This window comes from Pogona vitticeps, unplaced genomic scaffold (assembly GCF_051106095.1).
Source record: "Pogona vitticeps strain Pit_001003342236 unplaced genomic scaffold, PviZW2.1 scaffold_80, whole genome shotgun sequence".
NCBI lineage: Eukaryota > Metazoa > Chordata > Lepidosauria > Squamata > Agamidae > Pogona > Pogona vitticeps.
Window position 1 is genome coordinate 1 of NW_027590032.1, and position 12,329 is coordinate 12,329.

The 12,329-nt window shown below is 44.5% G+C and overlaps 3 long non-coding RNA genes across 5 annotated transcripts; 2 read left to right on the forward strand and 1 right to left on the reverse strand.

Moving 5' to 3' along the window:
- Window positions 1-82: 82 nt before the first annotated feature.
- Window positions 83-777, forward strand: LOC144585737 (uncharacterized). The gene is made up of 2 exons (XR_013540236.1): window positions 83-348; window positions 620-777. It is a non-coding gene; the product is annotated as an uncharacterized LOC144585737 (long non-coding RNA).
- Window positions 778-3,733: 2,956 nt separating this feature from the next.
- Window positions 3,734-12,078, reverse strand: LOC144585736 (uncharacterized). Of its 3 annotated transcripts, none has more exons than XR_013540233.1 (4): window positions 11,915-12,078; window positions 8,130-8,676; window positions 7,109-7,268; window positions 3,734-4,775 (listed from the first exon to the last, which is right to left on the reverse strand). It is a non-coding gene; the product is annotated as an uncharacterized LOC144585736 (long non-coding RNA). The 3 variants fall into 3 exon arrangements; XR_013540234.1 differs by having other exon boundaries at window positions 8,130-8,297; window positions 11,915-12,065; XR_013540235.1 differs by lacking the exon at window positions 8,130-8,676 and having other exon boundaries at window positions 11,915-12,052.
- LOC144585735 (uncharacterized) lies at window positions 8,674-10,870 on the forward strand. The gene is made up of 2 exons (XR_013540232.1): window positions 8,674-9,466; window positions 10,405-10,870. It is a non-coding gene; the product is annotated as an uncharacterized LOC144585735 (long non-coding RNA).
- Window positions 12,079-12,329: the final 251 nt, after the last annotated feature.

The following is a 12,329-nucleotide window of genomic DNA, read 5'->3' on the forward strand; positions in this document are numbered from 1 at the left end:
GTGATTTATATGGCGCCCATCTGTCAGCGAAGGCCTCTCTGGCCAGTTTATTTGCGTTGTGATTTTATTATTCCACCCTGGAGAGGAGAGGGAGCTGATTTTTTCTTCCCACCATCAAGGGGACCTGGGTTTGTGGCTGATTTCTACTGCTTTTAATTCCACCCCCTGGTCCCGCTTTTCTCCCCCTTTTCACAGCCGCTTGTACTTGTCATTTGGAATAACTGGATTTTCCCTTCCGAACCAGGTGTCGTTCTTTCAGTGAGCTCGTTCACGCGGATGCAGAGCTTCATCGTTCGTTCGCGCCACCCTGCAACCTCGAGGAACGACCGGATCCAGAAAGGTCGGCGGGTAAGTGTGCAGGGGGCCGGCGGGATGGTAGGCATACCATGTGGGTCTGTCACGAGCCCCTCTGCCCCGTGACGGCCCTTGTAGTTGTTAACAGAGAAGAAAGGTGTGAAATAACGATTTAAAAAACCGCTCTGGGTAATTTTAACGCCCCTGGGCATGCACAGAGTTGCAGTTTTCAAACTTGCCGTTAGGATGGCCGGTCCAAAACAAAAAAAGATTAAGGCAGATGTGTGTACAGGTGCGTATGTCTCTCGGCCCTTTACGCCTGCAGGACATGGCGAGCTGTCTGCAGTCTCCCTCCCAGCTCGGGTTCGAGTGCCGAGGTGGAGATTCCTGAGGACTTCCATCTCCCCTTCTTTCCCGCCAAGGACGAGAGAAAGTGCAGTTCGGGGCTGAGTGCCGTGACGGTCTTCTTTGTGTTTCATGTAAGTTATTATTTTATTATTACTCTTCTTCTGGCTTTTATTGTTCTTGTCTCCTCCAGCGCGCACGGGGGGGGGAGCAGGGCCGAAGGAAGGTTGGAGGACCCTCTCGCCCTACGCCGTGATCTGGCAGGCAGAGGAGGCCTTTTCTTTTTCCCTGTTCAGGCTGCCAGCAGACAGCTTTCTGCCTTTGCTGTATTTATTCGAAGAGCTCAGGCGGCAGTGCTTCAGAGGAGTCTGTCATCCATTATTAGGGTTCTTTAAAACAAACGCACCCACGTTTCCCTGCATTCTTCCCATGAGTCTCAGCCCATCTGTAAGAGAGGCAGACCCCCTTACGCTCTCGGTCGTGGCACTATAGGATCCCACTCCCTTCTCTAAATCTCAAAAAATACAGTGAAAGGGCCCACCAAGGCAGGGTGGGGAGGGGGATTGGAATCATCTGTTTCTTAATATCCTAGTAAAGTGTCTTCTTTAAAGTACGTTCATCGCCGGCCGGTTTTACATCTGAACTTGCATGGGTAATGGGTAATGGTGAATATGCAAAAGGGTTGCCAATAAAACCTGAAAATTCTCATTCCCCCCCACCTGCATTCTCTTTTGTGTGAGCGCGAGTGTTACTTTTTAGACTTCAGGAAACGGCTTTGGGACCATGAGTTTCTTCTCTTATTTTATTTATTTATTTATTTATTTATTTATTTATTTAATTAATTAATTAATTAATTAATTAATTAATTAATTAATTAATTAATATGCCTCCCACTCTACCCAAAGGCCTCTGGGCGGCTTACAACAATTAAAATTCAATACAATAAAATATAAAATGATTAAAATACAATTCAAATACGATTAAAATACAATTAAAATTGCCATCATAAAGACCCACAGCTACGGGGCGTGGACAACAGTAAAGAAGATCCAGGCGCAGACATCTGGTAGCTTTCCGATTAAACAGTGTACCAATTAAACAGCTGCCTAGAGTGGTCGAAATGACCAGATAGGCGGGGTATAAATAGAATAAAGAAAGAAAGAAATAAATTGCCACCTGTTACAGCGTGGACAGTAGGGCAAAAAGCAATAATAATAATAATAAGAAGAATAACAATAACTGCAACAATAATAATCATTTATAACTATATTTATTTATTACCGTTTCATGCAGTAATCTTATTAAGGCACACAAATATTTTAATTTAAAGAAAGGACGCTTAGTTCAAATGAGAAATTACAGATATCTAAAACCACCTTTACGAGTGGCTGATAAAGGAGAAAAGGGGAGGGGGGTTACTAATAAAAAGCAGGTGAAATAGACAAGCACCGAAAGTTCATTGAATTGTTCGTTGGGAAAGGAACCAGGGAAAAAAGACACGAGGAGGTTTCCTCCTCCCCAGTCCCTGGGAGAGCGAGGCGCCCTTCCTTTTCTTCCTCCTCCTCCTCCTCCTCCTCCTCCTCCTAGGTCCCTCTCAGGATATGCCCCCCCCATCGAGTAGGAGCCGTTTAGGAGCCGCGCTTTTAATTCCCCCAGCCGGGAAGCCTGGGGGGGGGGGGTTTGAAATGGCTAGGGTCCTCCGACATGAGGCTGCCAGCAGAGGGAGCCGAGAAGTGGCCGGCCAAGGGAGTAGAGTCACCGTCTAGCACGCTTGGACTCAGAGGGCCTTTCATGCTGACGTTCTAGCCTTCAGAACTCACAGGGCAGGTCCTCTGGTCCGGCCTCTTCCTGTCGCATCGCCATGGAGCCGCTCCCAGCCAATGGAAATCAGAGGGCAGGTCCTCAGGGCCCGCCTCTTCCTGCAAGTCGCCATGGGGACCTTCTAGCCCTTTGCACTCAGAGAGCAGGTCCTCCGGGCCCGCCCCTTCCTGTCCCGTTGCCATGGCGACCCTGGGACGCTAAAGGCCGGTGCGTCACGCTTTTCCTTCCCCACCGTGTCTCCCCATTATTTGTCCGGCCTGCCTCTGCGGCACCCAGAGGCTCTTCCGGCTGCAAGGCCGGTGGCAGACCCAGCCTGCGCTGAACGCTGCCCCGCTCCGACCGGGGACGGCGGCTGGGTAAGGAGGGCCGTGGGGGAGGGTGGGGTGACTGCTGGGACCCTTCTCCCCCACCCCATGATGGGCTTTGTAGTCCTTTAGGAGATGAATCTGATCGAAGGTGGGAAAAGTCACCAAGTCTCTGGGCATGTGCAGAGTAACGGTTGGTCTCCTCCCCATGAGGCTGGCCCTGAAGGAAAGGATTAAAGCGGGTCTGGATGGATTTCGGTCCCTCCCTCCCTCCCTCCCTCCTTCTGCTTCCAAACCCCATGGGAAATGCAGGGCAGGACTCATCCTGGTAGTTGTGGCCCTCACATTAAATGACTTGAAGTTCTTCATGCTTCCTTCTTTTATATATTTTAATTTAATTTCTTATTTAATTATATATTTATTTGATTTATATAATGGCCATCTGGCAGCCAAGGCCACTCTGGGCTTTTTGTTTGTGTTGCGATTTTATTATTTCACCCTGGAGAGGCGAGGGAGCCATCTTTTTCTTCCCAGCATCAAGGGCACCTTGGGTTGTGGCTCATTTCTACTGCTTTTAATTCCACCCGCTGCCCCCTGGTTTTCTCCCCCTTTTTACAGGCACTTGTACTTGTCATTTGGAATAACTGTATTTTTCCCCTCTTAAGCAGGTGTCGTTGTGTCCATGAGATCGCAGAGTTTCATAGTTCATTTGCTCCAACCAGTGCGCCACGTGGCTCTCATAAGGATGGAGGTTCCATATGGAACTGGAGTTTTCTCCATTTTCCTTCAATCAAAGTTAGAAAAAAATAATATTTGAACGTCTGTGACAAACTAGCGCTAAATAGGCAGCAACGGGTGGTGATGCAGGGTAACGCCAACACAGTAAGGTCACGTTCATTTACCGAGAGGATGTCGCACAAAGTTGACAGCCAGCGGCAGAGGTGGGAAAAAATATCCTGAAACTCAGGTTTCCAAGACACTATTATTTATTTATTCATTTTATCTAAAATACTTTTAGCCCGCCTTTCTCCTTAAAGAGGCCACTTACATTGTTAAAAGACAATAGTTAAAGAAGAAACAAGGACTATCCAACAGTGGTTTACATCATTAAAAGGCCATATTTGAATTTAGGACCAATGAATACAGAGAGGCACCTTACATCAACCAAACATTATATTAAAGGTAAAAACAATATATGAATGTTATAAACAAACTAAAATCAATCTGAATAAAGCAAAACACAAGTAGTACTAAACATCCAGTCATAGGTATAATGTATGAAAATCCACCTAAAAACCACACTTAGGTAGCCAGACAGTCCGGGAAGATTTGCCTGAAGAGAAAGGGCTTTATAGGTCAAAACCAGCTGTTTAAATTGAGCCCCGAAACAATCGGCAGCCTACGGAGCTGCCGTAATACAGGGGCGGCGCGATCAGTATGACGACCCATAGTCCGCAATCCGGCCGCCGCGTTTGAGTCCTGCGGAAGCGTCGTGACACTTTCCATCGACGGGACCACATGGAGCCTGTTAGCCCACTGGTTCTTAACCTTTGTTACTCGGATGTTTTTGTACTGCAACTCCCAGAAGCCTTCACCATCAGCTCTGGTGGCTGAGGTTTCTGGGAGTTGCAGTTCAAAAACACCTGAGTAACAAAGGTTAAGAACCACTGTGTTAGCCAATCTAGATTGATTACTAAGCTACAATAATGGGTACTTCTTGAGCCTACAGTGGCTCCTTATGATACACTGCCCGTATACGATTATCCCGCACCCCACCCCCACGGAAGGCCAGAATCCTGGGCTCTTTCAGAAGCAACGCTGATCGAAGGCTAGAGGTAGGGGTGTATTTATTTATTTTATATCCCGCCTATCTGGTCTCACGACCACTTTCATGTATGATGAGCAACTGTCTCCAAGTGAAGATGAGTGAGTACTTGCAGAGTGTATCCTGTCTGTTTTGGATAGCCTCTGAAGGAAAGTCTATGAAGGGATTTCCTTCATCCCGTCATCCTATAAAGAAAAATACAGAATTAAATCTCGTGCACCAACTCCCCTGCCGAAAAGACAGCTATAGAACGCTTACACCTTCCTCTATATAGGAAGAGACACCAAAGCATCCTTGAAGAAAAGCCCACAAAGGGATTTCCTTCATCCTGTCATCCAATAAAGAAAAAACTAAGCTTGCCATATTAATGTTAAGAAGCACATTAACATGAAAAGCATTCCTTTGCATTTTGTTTCTTTCTCTTTTGGCAGGGAACAAGAAAATAAAGCATAAGAACACTAATACTAATAGAGAAAACGGAAGCTCCTCGTCCACACGTTCATAGAAGAACTTTCAGTGGCTCCACGAAGCTGCAAGCACCTCCTCCTCATGTCTCCGATGCTCCCGTTAAGGCAAAGTAAAATATTTAGTCTCACCGGATCGCTTCCTACAAATCCGCTTCATCCACAGAACCTGACAAATAGCCCTCCAACTTAGACGACGATGAAGATTTTATTCATTTGACGTTTTTCTACCCTGTCTTCCTGCTAAAAACAGGACCCAAGGGGACTCACAGGATTAAAAGACAATATTTAAAAGTTAAAATCAGTCATTAACCCAAAAATTTGTAGAACATCGTTATTCCTATCATGATTATTGCTAACAAAAATACCCCGTTTGCTGTAGTAGAGAGAGCGCGTTAATAAATCAGCAAGCCTGGGTTCAAATACCCACCGAGAGGAGTAACACTGAATTAAACAAGAGCATTGAATTAACATTCTGCTGTTGGATGAAAATTGGTATCATTCACTTTGAAACCTAGGCGTTGTTTCTTGCATAGAATTTTTCCACCCAGAACACACAGGCAGGGGTGGCTGCCAGTTTTTGTTTATTAGGTACATGCCTAGAACAGACAAACCCACTGCTTTATTTTCCTGTTTGGGAATGTCTTCTATTTTTTTGTTTGTTTTTGCCACACCCACTGAAAGAGGTTTTGGGGGGAAAGAACATACCTTAGGCAACATTCGATTCTCTGAAATAAAGCCAACGTTGCATAAGTCGTTGTTTTGTCTGGTGTGTTTTTTAATGCACACTTAGAATGGCCAAATTAGAAATTCCAAGTTCCTAATTTATTTAGTAGATTTGGAAACGCAAGTTGAAGAAAACTAAGATTGACCAGTGCCTGATGTTTCATCCGAGAAGCCAAAATAGGAGGACAGTATTTTTAGGCAGCACTATTTTCATTCACCAATGCATATTCAGTTTGTTGTACAATACGTTCATTTCATTTTGCAGTTGAGTCATTTTAGCAGCCTGTCATCATTCAAGAGGAAATCTTTGAAGCGAAGACGCTGCTTAACACTCTCAGCAACACATAGGCAAGAAGAGGAAAACATTAACCCCTGCAAATTACTGAGCCGAAAACTCTGCAGAGCACAAGATACATTAAAAAGGGGGGTGTTTGGCTATTTGATAGGGGTCGGGTGGGGAGACAGTAGATTAGACCCTCCTGAGCAACCACTGGATTGCAGTAGAGTAACACAGGTCCCCCACGAGAGGTTTTATCAGAGAGAGTCAAGATTTCCAACCTACCGGAGGCGGCTAAAAAAAGAGGTAATAAACGACTTGACTTTGTGTAGAAAAGGCTGCCAAAGTGGCTCAAACTTTTTTAGGGGCTGGTCAGATGGAAATAACCCCCCCCACCCCGCTGAACACTATTCATTGAGGAAAAGCCTGCCTGAAGAGACAGGTCTCCACCTGCTTGGACAAGGACAGCACGGAGAACACTTCTCCTTTCAGGGAAGAGATGCAGCGTACCAGGAGCAAGATGCTCGCAAAGCATCATGTCAGGTTACCGGGTTTGTTTTTTCACAGCCAAAACCAAAGATTTTGTGTCCTTGTAAAGGGTAGAGTTAGTTCTTGTGGACTGAGATCCATTTCAGGAGTCAAGAACCTGTGCTGCTTTTAAGATCACAAGTTTCCCCTTTAGGCATTTGTTGGGGGACTCCCGGATGACTTCCAAGGAGGGGGAGCCCTATTCTTCAGGCTTTCCCCACCGAAATTCCCATGGCTGGAGGTGAGGCGGGGAGGACCAGTTTTTCCATAAGAGGATCAAGAGTACCAAGCTGTTAAAAAAGACCCAGGCACAGTAAGCGAAAAATAGAAAGCAAAAAAAGAAAAGAAAAGAAAGAAAGAAAGAAAGAAAAAAGAAAAGGAAAGGAAAAAAGAAAAGAAAAGAAAAGTGTGCTGCTTCTATACCGCCCCATAGTGCTTCAAGCACTCTCAGGGTGATTTACAAGTTAATTATGCAGGCTACACATTGCCCCCACCCAGCAAGCTGGGTACTCATTCTACCAACCTCAGAAGGATAGAAGTCTGAGCCAACCTTGAGCCGGCTACCTGGGATCGAACCCCAGGTCGTGAGCAGTTTTGGCTGCAGTACAGCATTTTAACCAGTCCACCACGAGGCTCTCATAAGGATGGAGGTTCCATATGGAGCTGCAGTTTTCTCCATTTTCCTTCAATGAAAGTTAGAAAAAAAATAATATTTGAACGACTGTAACAAACTAGCGCTAATTGGACAGCAACGGGTTGTGATGCAGGGCAACGCCAACAGAGTAAGGTCACGTTCATTTACCGAGAGGATGTCACACAAAGTTGACAGCCAGGGGCAGAGGTGGGAAAAAATATCCTGAAATTCAGGTTTCCAAGACACTATTATTTATTTATTCATTTTATCTAAAATACTTTTAGCCCGCCTTTCTCCTTAAAGAGGCCTCTTACATTGTTGAAAGACAATAGTTAAAAGCAGAAACAAGGACTATCCAACAGTGGTTTACATCATTAAAAGGCCATATTTAAAGTTAGGACCAATGAATACAGAGAGGCACCTTCCATCAACCAAATATTATATTAAAGGTAAAAGCAGTATGTGAATATTATAAACGAACAAAGTAAAATCACTCTGAATAAAGCAAAACACAAGTAGTAGTAAACATCCAGTCATAGGTATAATGCATGAAAATCCACCTAAAAACCACACTTAGGTAGGCAGACACTCCGGGAAGAGTTGCCTGAAGAGAAAGGGCTTTATAGGTCAAAACCAGCTGTTTAAATTGAGCCCAGAAACCGATCAGCAGCCTGCGGAGCTGCCATAACACGAGGGCGAGGCGATCCCTATCAGGAACCACAGTCTGCAATCCAGCCACCACGTTTTAGTCTTGCGGAAGTATCTTGACACTTTCTATCGACGCGACCAGTTGGAGCCCGTTACCCAATCTGGATTGATTATTAAGCTACAATAAAGGGTACTTCTTGAGCCCACAATCACTCCTTATGATAAACTACCCCTATGGGCTTAAGTCCCACCCCCACTCCACCTGCACAGAAGGCTAGACTGCTGGTCTCCTTCAGAAGCAACGCCAACGCAAGGCCAGAGGCGTGGGATGTAGGATGAGCAATTGCCTCCATGTGACCCGTCTGTTTATGGATCTCCATAGGAAGATAGCCAAAATAACCCCTGAAGGGATTTCCTTTTCCCCATCATCCTATAAAGAATAATACAGAATCAAATGTCCTGTACAGAATCCCCATCCTAAAAAGACAGCTGTAGATTGCTTACACGTTCCTCTATATAGGAAGAGACACGAAAGCATCCTTGAAGGAAAGCCCACGAAGGGATTTCCTTCGTCCCGTCATCGTACAAAGAAGAAACTAACCCTGGCACATTAACGTTAAGAAGCACATTAACATCAAAAGCATTAGTTTACATTTTGTTTCTTTCTCTTCTGGCAGGTATTAAGAAAAAGAAACCACCACAGCACACGTTCCTTTATCAATACTAATAGAGAAAATGGAAGCTCCTATTCCACACGTTTATAGAAGACGTTTCAGCGCAAGCACCTCATCTCGACGTCCCCGACGCTCCTACTAAGGGAAAGTAAACTATTTAGTATCAACGGATCGCTTCTTAGAAATCCGCTTTGTCTAGAGAACCCGACAAACAGCCTGTGGGAAAATTGTATGCCTTTAAAATGTATATATCTATGGCAGTAGCAAATGTATATTATAAATGTATATAAATGTATATATCTGTATGCTAGTAGCAGGCATCATGCCCTAGCTGCAAGACACGTACATAACTGCTAACTGCCAGTAATGGATAAATCATTGACCTGCTGTCTATTGTCTCTGGATAATGTAGTTAAAGTGTTCGTGTATTCAGGAACTTGTCTATGTACTCAGGAAATTATCTGTTGACCATTATCTGTGTCTGTTTACTATTAACTGTTTACCAGCCTGTCTGTTTGCTAATCACTCTGTTTACTGATGCCTTTGTATTCAAGGAAATTAGCTGTCTCTGTTTACTAGCACTCTGGTTATTCTGGCTGTGTATTCAGAAAATTAGTTACCTCTGTATTGATTAACTAGAGCAAATGTAGTAGGGGGATACAATAAAAGAAGAGGAGGCGGGGGAACGAGAGATTCCGCCTCTGAACAGCTGCCATACACTCGAGTGTCCCGTCTTTTCTTTTCCCCCCTTGCTGGTCAAGGAGAAAGATCCCTGCCCTGAGGCTTCATCTGCAAGACCCCTACTTCCCCTCATCTTGCAGATCCCGACAACAGCCCTCCAACTTATGAGTTCTAAGACGACCGTGTAGATTTTATTCATTTGAAATTTTTCTACCCTGTGTTCCTGCTGAAAACAGGACCCAAGGTGACTCACAGCATTAAAAGACAATATTTATAAGTTAAAATCAGCAATCAATCCAAAAATTTGTATAACATCGTTATTCCTATCCTGATTATTCCTAACGAAAACATCCAGTTTTGTGTAGTGGAGAGAGTACATTAAGAAATCAGGAAGTCCGGGCTGAAATCCTCGTTGAGAAACATCACAGAGCATTAAATTAAGCATTCTGCTCTTGGTTCTTAACCTTTGTTACTCGGATGTTTTTGGACTGCAAGTCCCAGAAGCCTTCACCATCAGCTCTGGTGGCTGAGGTTTCTGGGAGTTGCAGTTCAAAAACACCTGAGTAACAAAGGTTAAGAACCACTGTGTTAGTCAATCTAGATTGATTACTAAGCTACAATAATGGGTACTTCTTGAGCCTACAGTGGCTCCTTATGATACACTGCCCATATATGATTAACCCCCACCCCACCCCACCCCACCCCCACGGAAGGCCAGACTCCTGGGGTCTTTCAGAAGCAATGCTGATCCAAGGCTAGAGGCAGGGGTGTATTTATTTATTTTATATCTCGCCTATCTGGTCTTACGACCACTCTCATGTATGATGAGCAATTGTCTCCAAGTGAAGATCCCGGAGTGCTTGCAGAGTGTATCCTGTCTGTTTTGGTTAGCCTCTGAAGGAAAGTCTATGAAGGGATTTCCTTCACCCCATCATCCTATAAAGAAAAATACAGAATTAAATCTCGTTCACCAACTCCCCTGCCGAAAAGACAGCTATAGAAGGCCTACACCTTCCTCTATATAGGAAGAGACACCAAAGCATCCTTGAAGAAAAGTCCACCAAGGGATTTCCTTCGTCTTGTCATCCTATAAAGAAAAAACTAAGCTTGCCGTAGTAACGTTAAGAAGCACATTAACATGAAAAGCATTCCTTTTCATTTTGTTTCTTTCTCTTTTGGCAGGGAACAAGAAAATAAAGCATAAGAACACTAATACTAATAGAGAAAACGGAAGCTCCTCTTCCACACGTTCATAGAAGAACTTTCAGTGGTTCCAAGAAGCTGCAAGCGCCTCCTCCTCGTGTCTCCGATGCTCCCGTTAAGGCAAAGTAAAATATTTAGTCTCACCGGATCGCTTCCTACAAATCCGCTTCATCTAGAGAACCTGACAAATAGCCCTGCAACTTAGACCACGGTGTAGATTTTATTCATTTAAAATTTTTCAACCCTGTTTTCCTGCTAAAAACAGGACCCAAGGGGACTCACAGGATTAAAAGACAATATTTAAAAGTTAAAATCAGTCATTAATTCCAAAAATTGTATAACATCGTTATTCCTATCATGATTATTGTTAACAAAAATACCCCGTTTGCTGTAGTAGAGAGAGCACGTTAATAAATCAGCAAGCCTGGGTTCAAATACCCACCGAGAGGAGTAACATTGAATTAAACAAGAGCATTGTATTAAACATTCTGCTGTTGGATGAAAATTGGTATCATTCACTTTGAAACCTAGGCGTTGTTTCTTGCATAGAATTTTTCCACCCAGAACACACAGGCAGGGGTGGCTGCCAGTTTTTGTTTATTAATTACATGCCTAGAAGAGACAAACCCACTGCTTTATTTTCCTTTTTGGGAATGTCTTCTTTTTTTTGTTTTGTTTTGTTTTTGTCACATCCACTGAAAGAGGTTTTGGGGGGAGAGAACATTCCTTAGGCAACATTCGATTCCCTGAAATAAACCCAATGTTGCATAAGTCGTTGTTTTGTCTGGTTTTTTTTTTTTTAACGCACACACACTTAGAATGGCCAAATTAGAAATTCCAAGTTCCCGATTTATTTAGTAGATTTGGACACCCCAGTTGAAGAAAACTAAGATTGACCAGTGCCTGATGTTTCATCCGAGAAGCCAAAATAGGAGGACAGTATTTTTAGGCAGCACTATTTTTATTCAGAAATACCTATTCATTTTGTTGCAGGTTCATTTCATTTTGCGGTCGAGTCATTCTAGCAGCCTGTCATCATGGAAGAGGAAATATTTAAAATGAAGCTGCAGCTTAATAGTCTGTGCAACACAGAGGAAACCATTAAGTCCTTGAAATTACTGAGCCGAAACCTCTGGACAGCACAAGATCCATTAAAAAGAGGTTGTTTGGCTATTTGATGGGGTCGGGCTGGCAGACAGTAGATGAGACCCTCGGGGGGGGGGGGATTGCAGTAGAGTAACACAGGTCTCCGACTATAAGTTTTATCAGAGAGAGCGTAGATTTCCAAACAACCGCAGGCAAGTAAAAAGGAAGGTAATAAACGACTTGACTTTGTGTAGAAAAGGCTGCCAAGGTGGATCAAACCTTTTCTAGGGGCTCGTCAGATGGAAACACCCCCCGCCCCGCTGAACACCCAATTTATCACCCCCACCAACAAACTTTGAACGTTGATCTGAAGAAAAAGGCCTTCTTGGTCAGTCTTGGCTACCTGAAATCCGAAACGAACTTGTGGAGCAAGCGAAGAAGAAGCAGCAAGAGCAGCAGCCGCCGCCACCGCCGCCGCCGGTCTCCTCAGGTTGACGACACAGCGGCCAGCCAGCAAACCCCACCCCTCCCGTTTAGTTTATATACGAAACGCGCTAGGTGAGGGGCTCTACGTCACCAGACGGCCCAGTTAATTGGGGGGGCGTATCGGGCAGTGGATTGAATTCAACCAATGGGCTTTAAAAAAATTCGGGAGGAGGCGGTGCTGCGGAAAGTGAGAGAAATGCCGCTTGAGGGGTGTTTCGACTTCAGGTTCCGATGCGAAAGCAAGTCGGGGTCGTTCTCGTGCGGGGGCTGGGGGGGGGTTGAGTTCTACGCGGGGAAGCGTTCGAGGTACTAAAGAAGGGACTGTGCCGTGC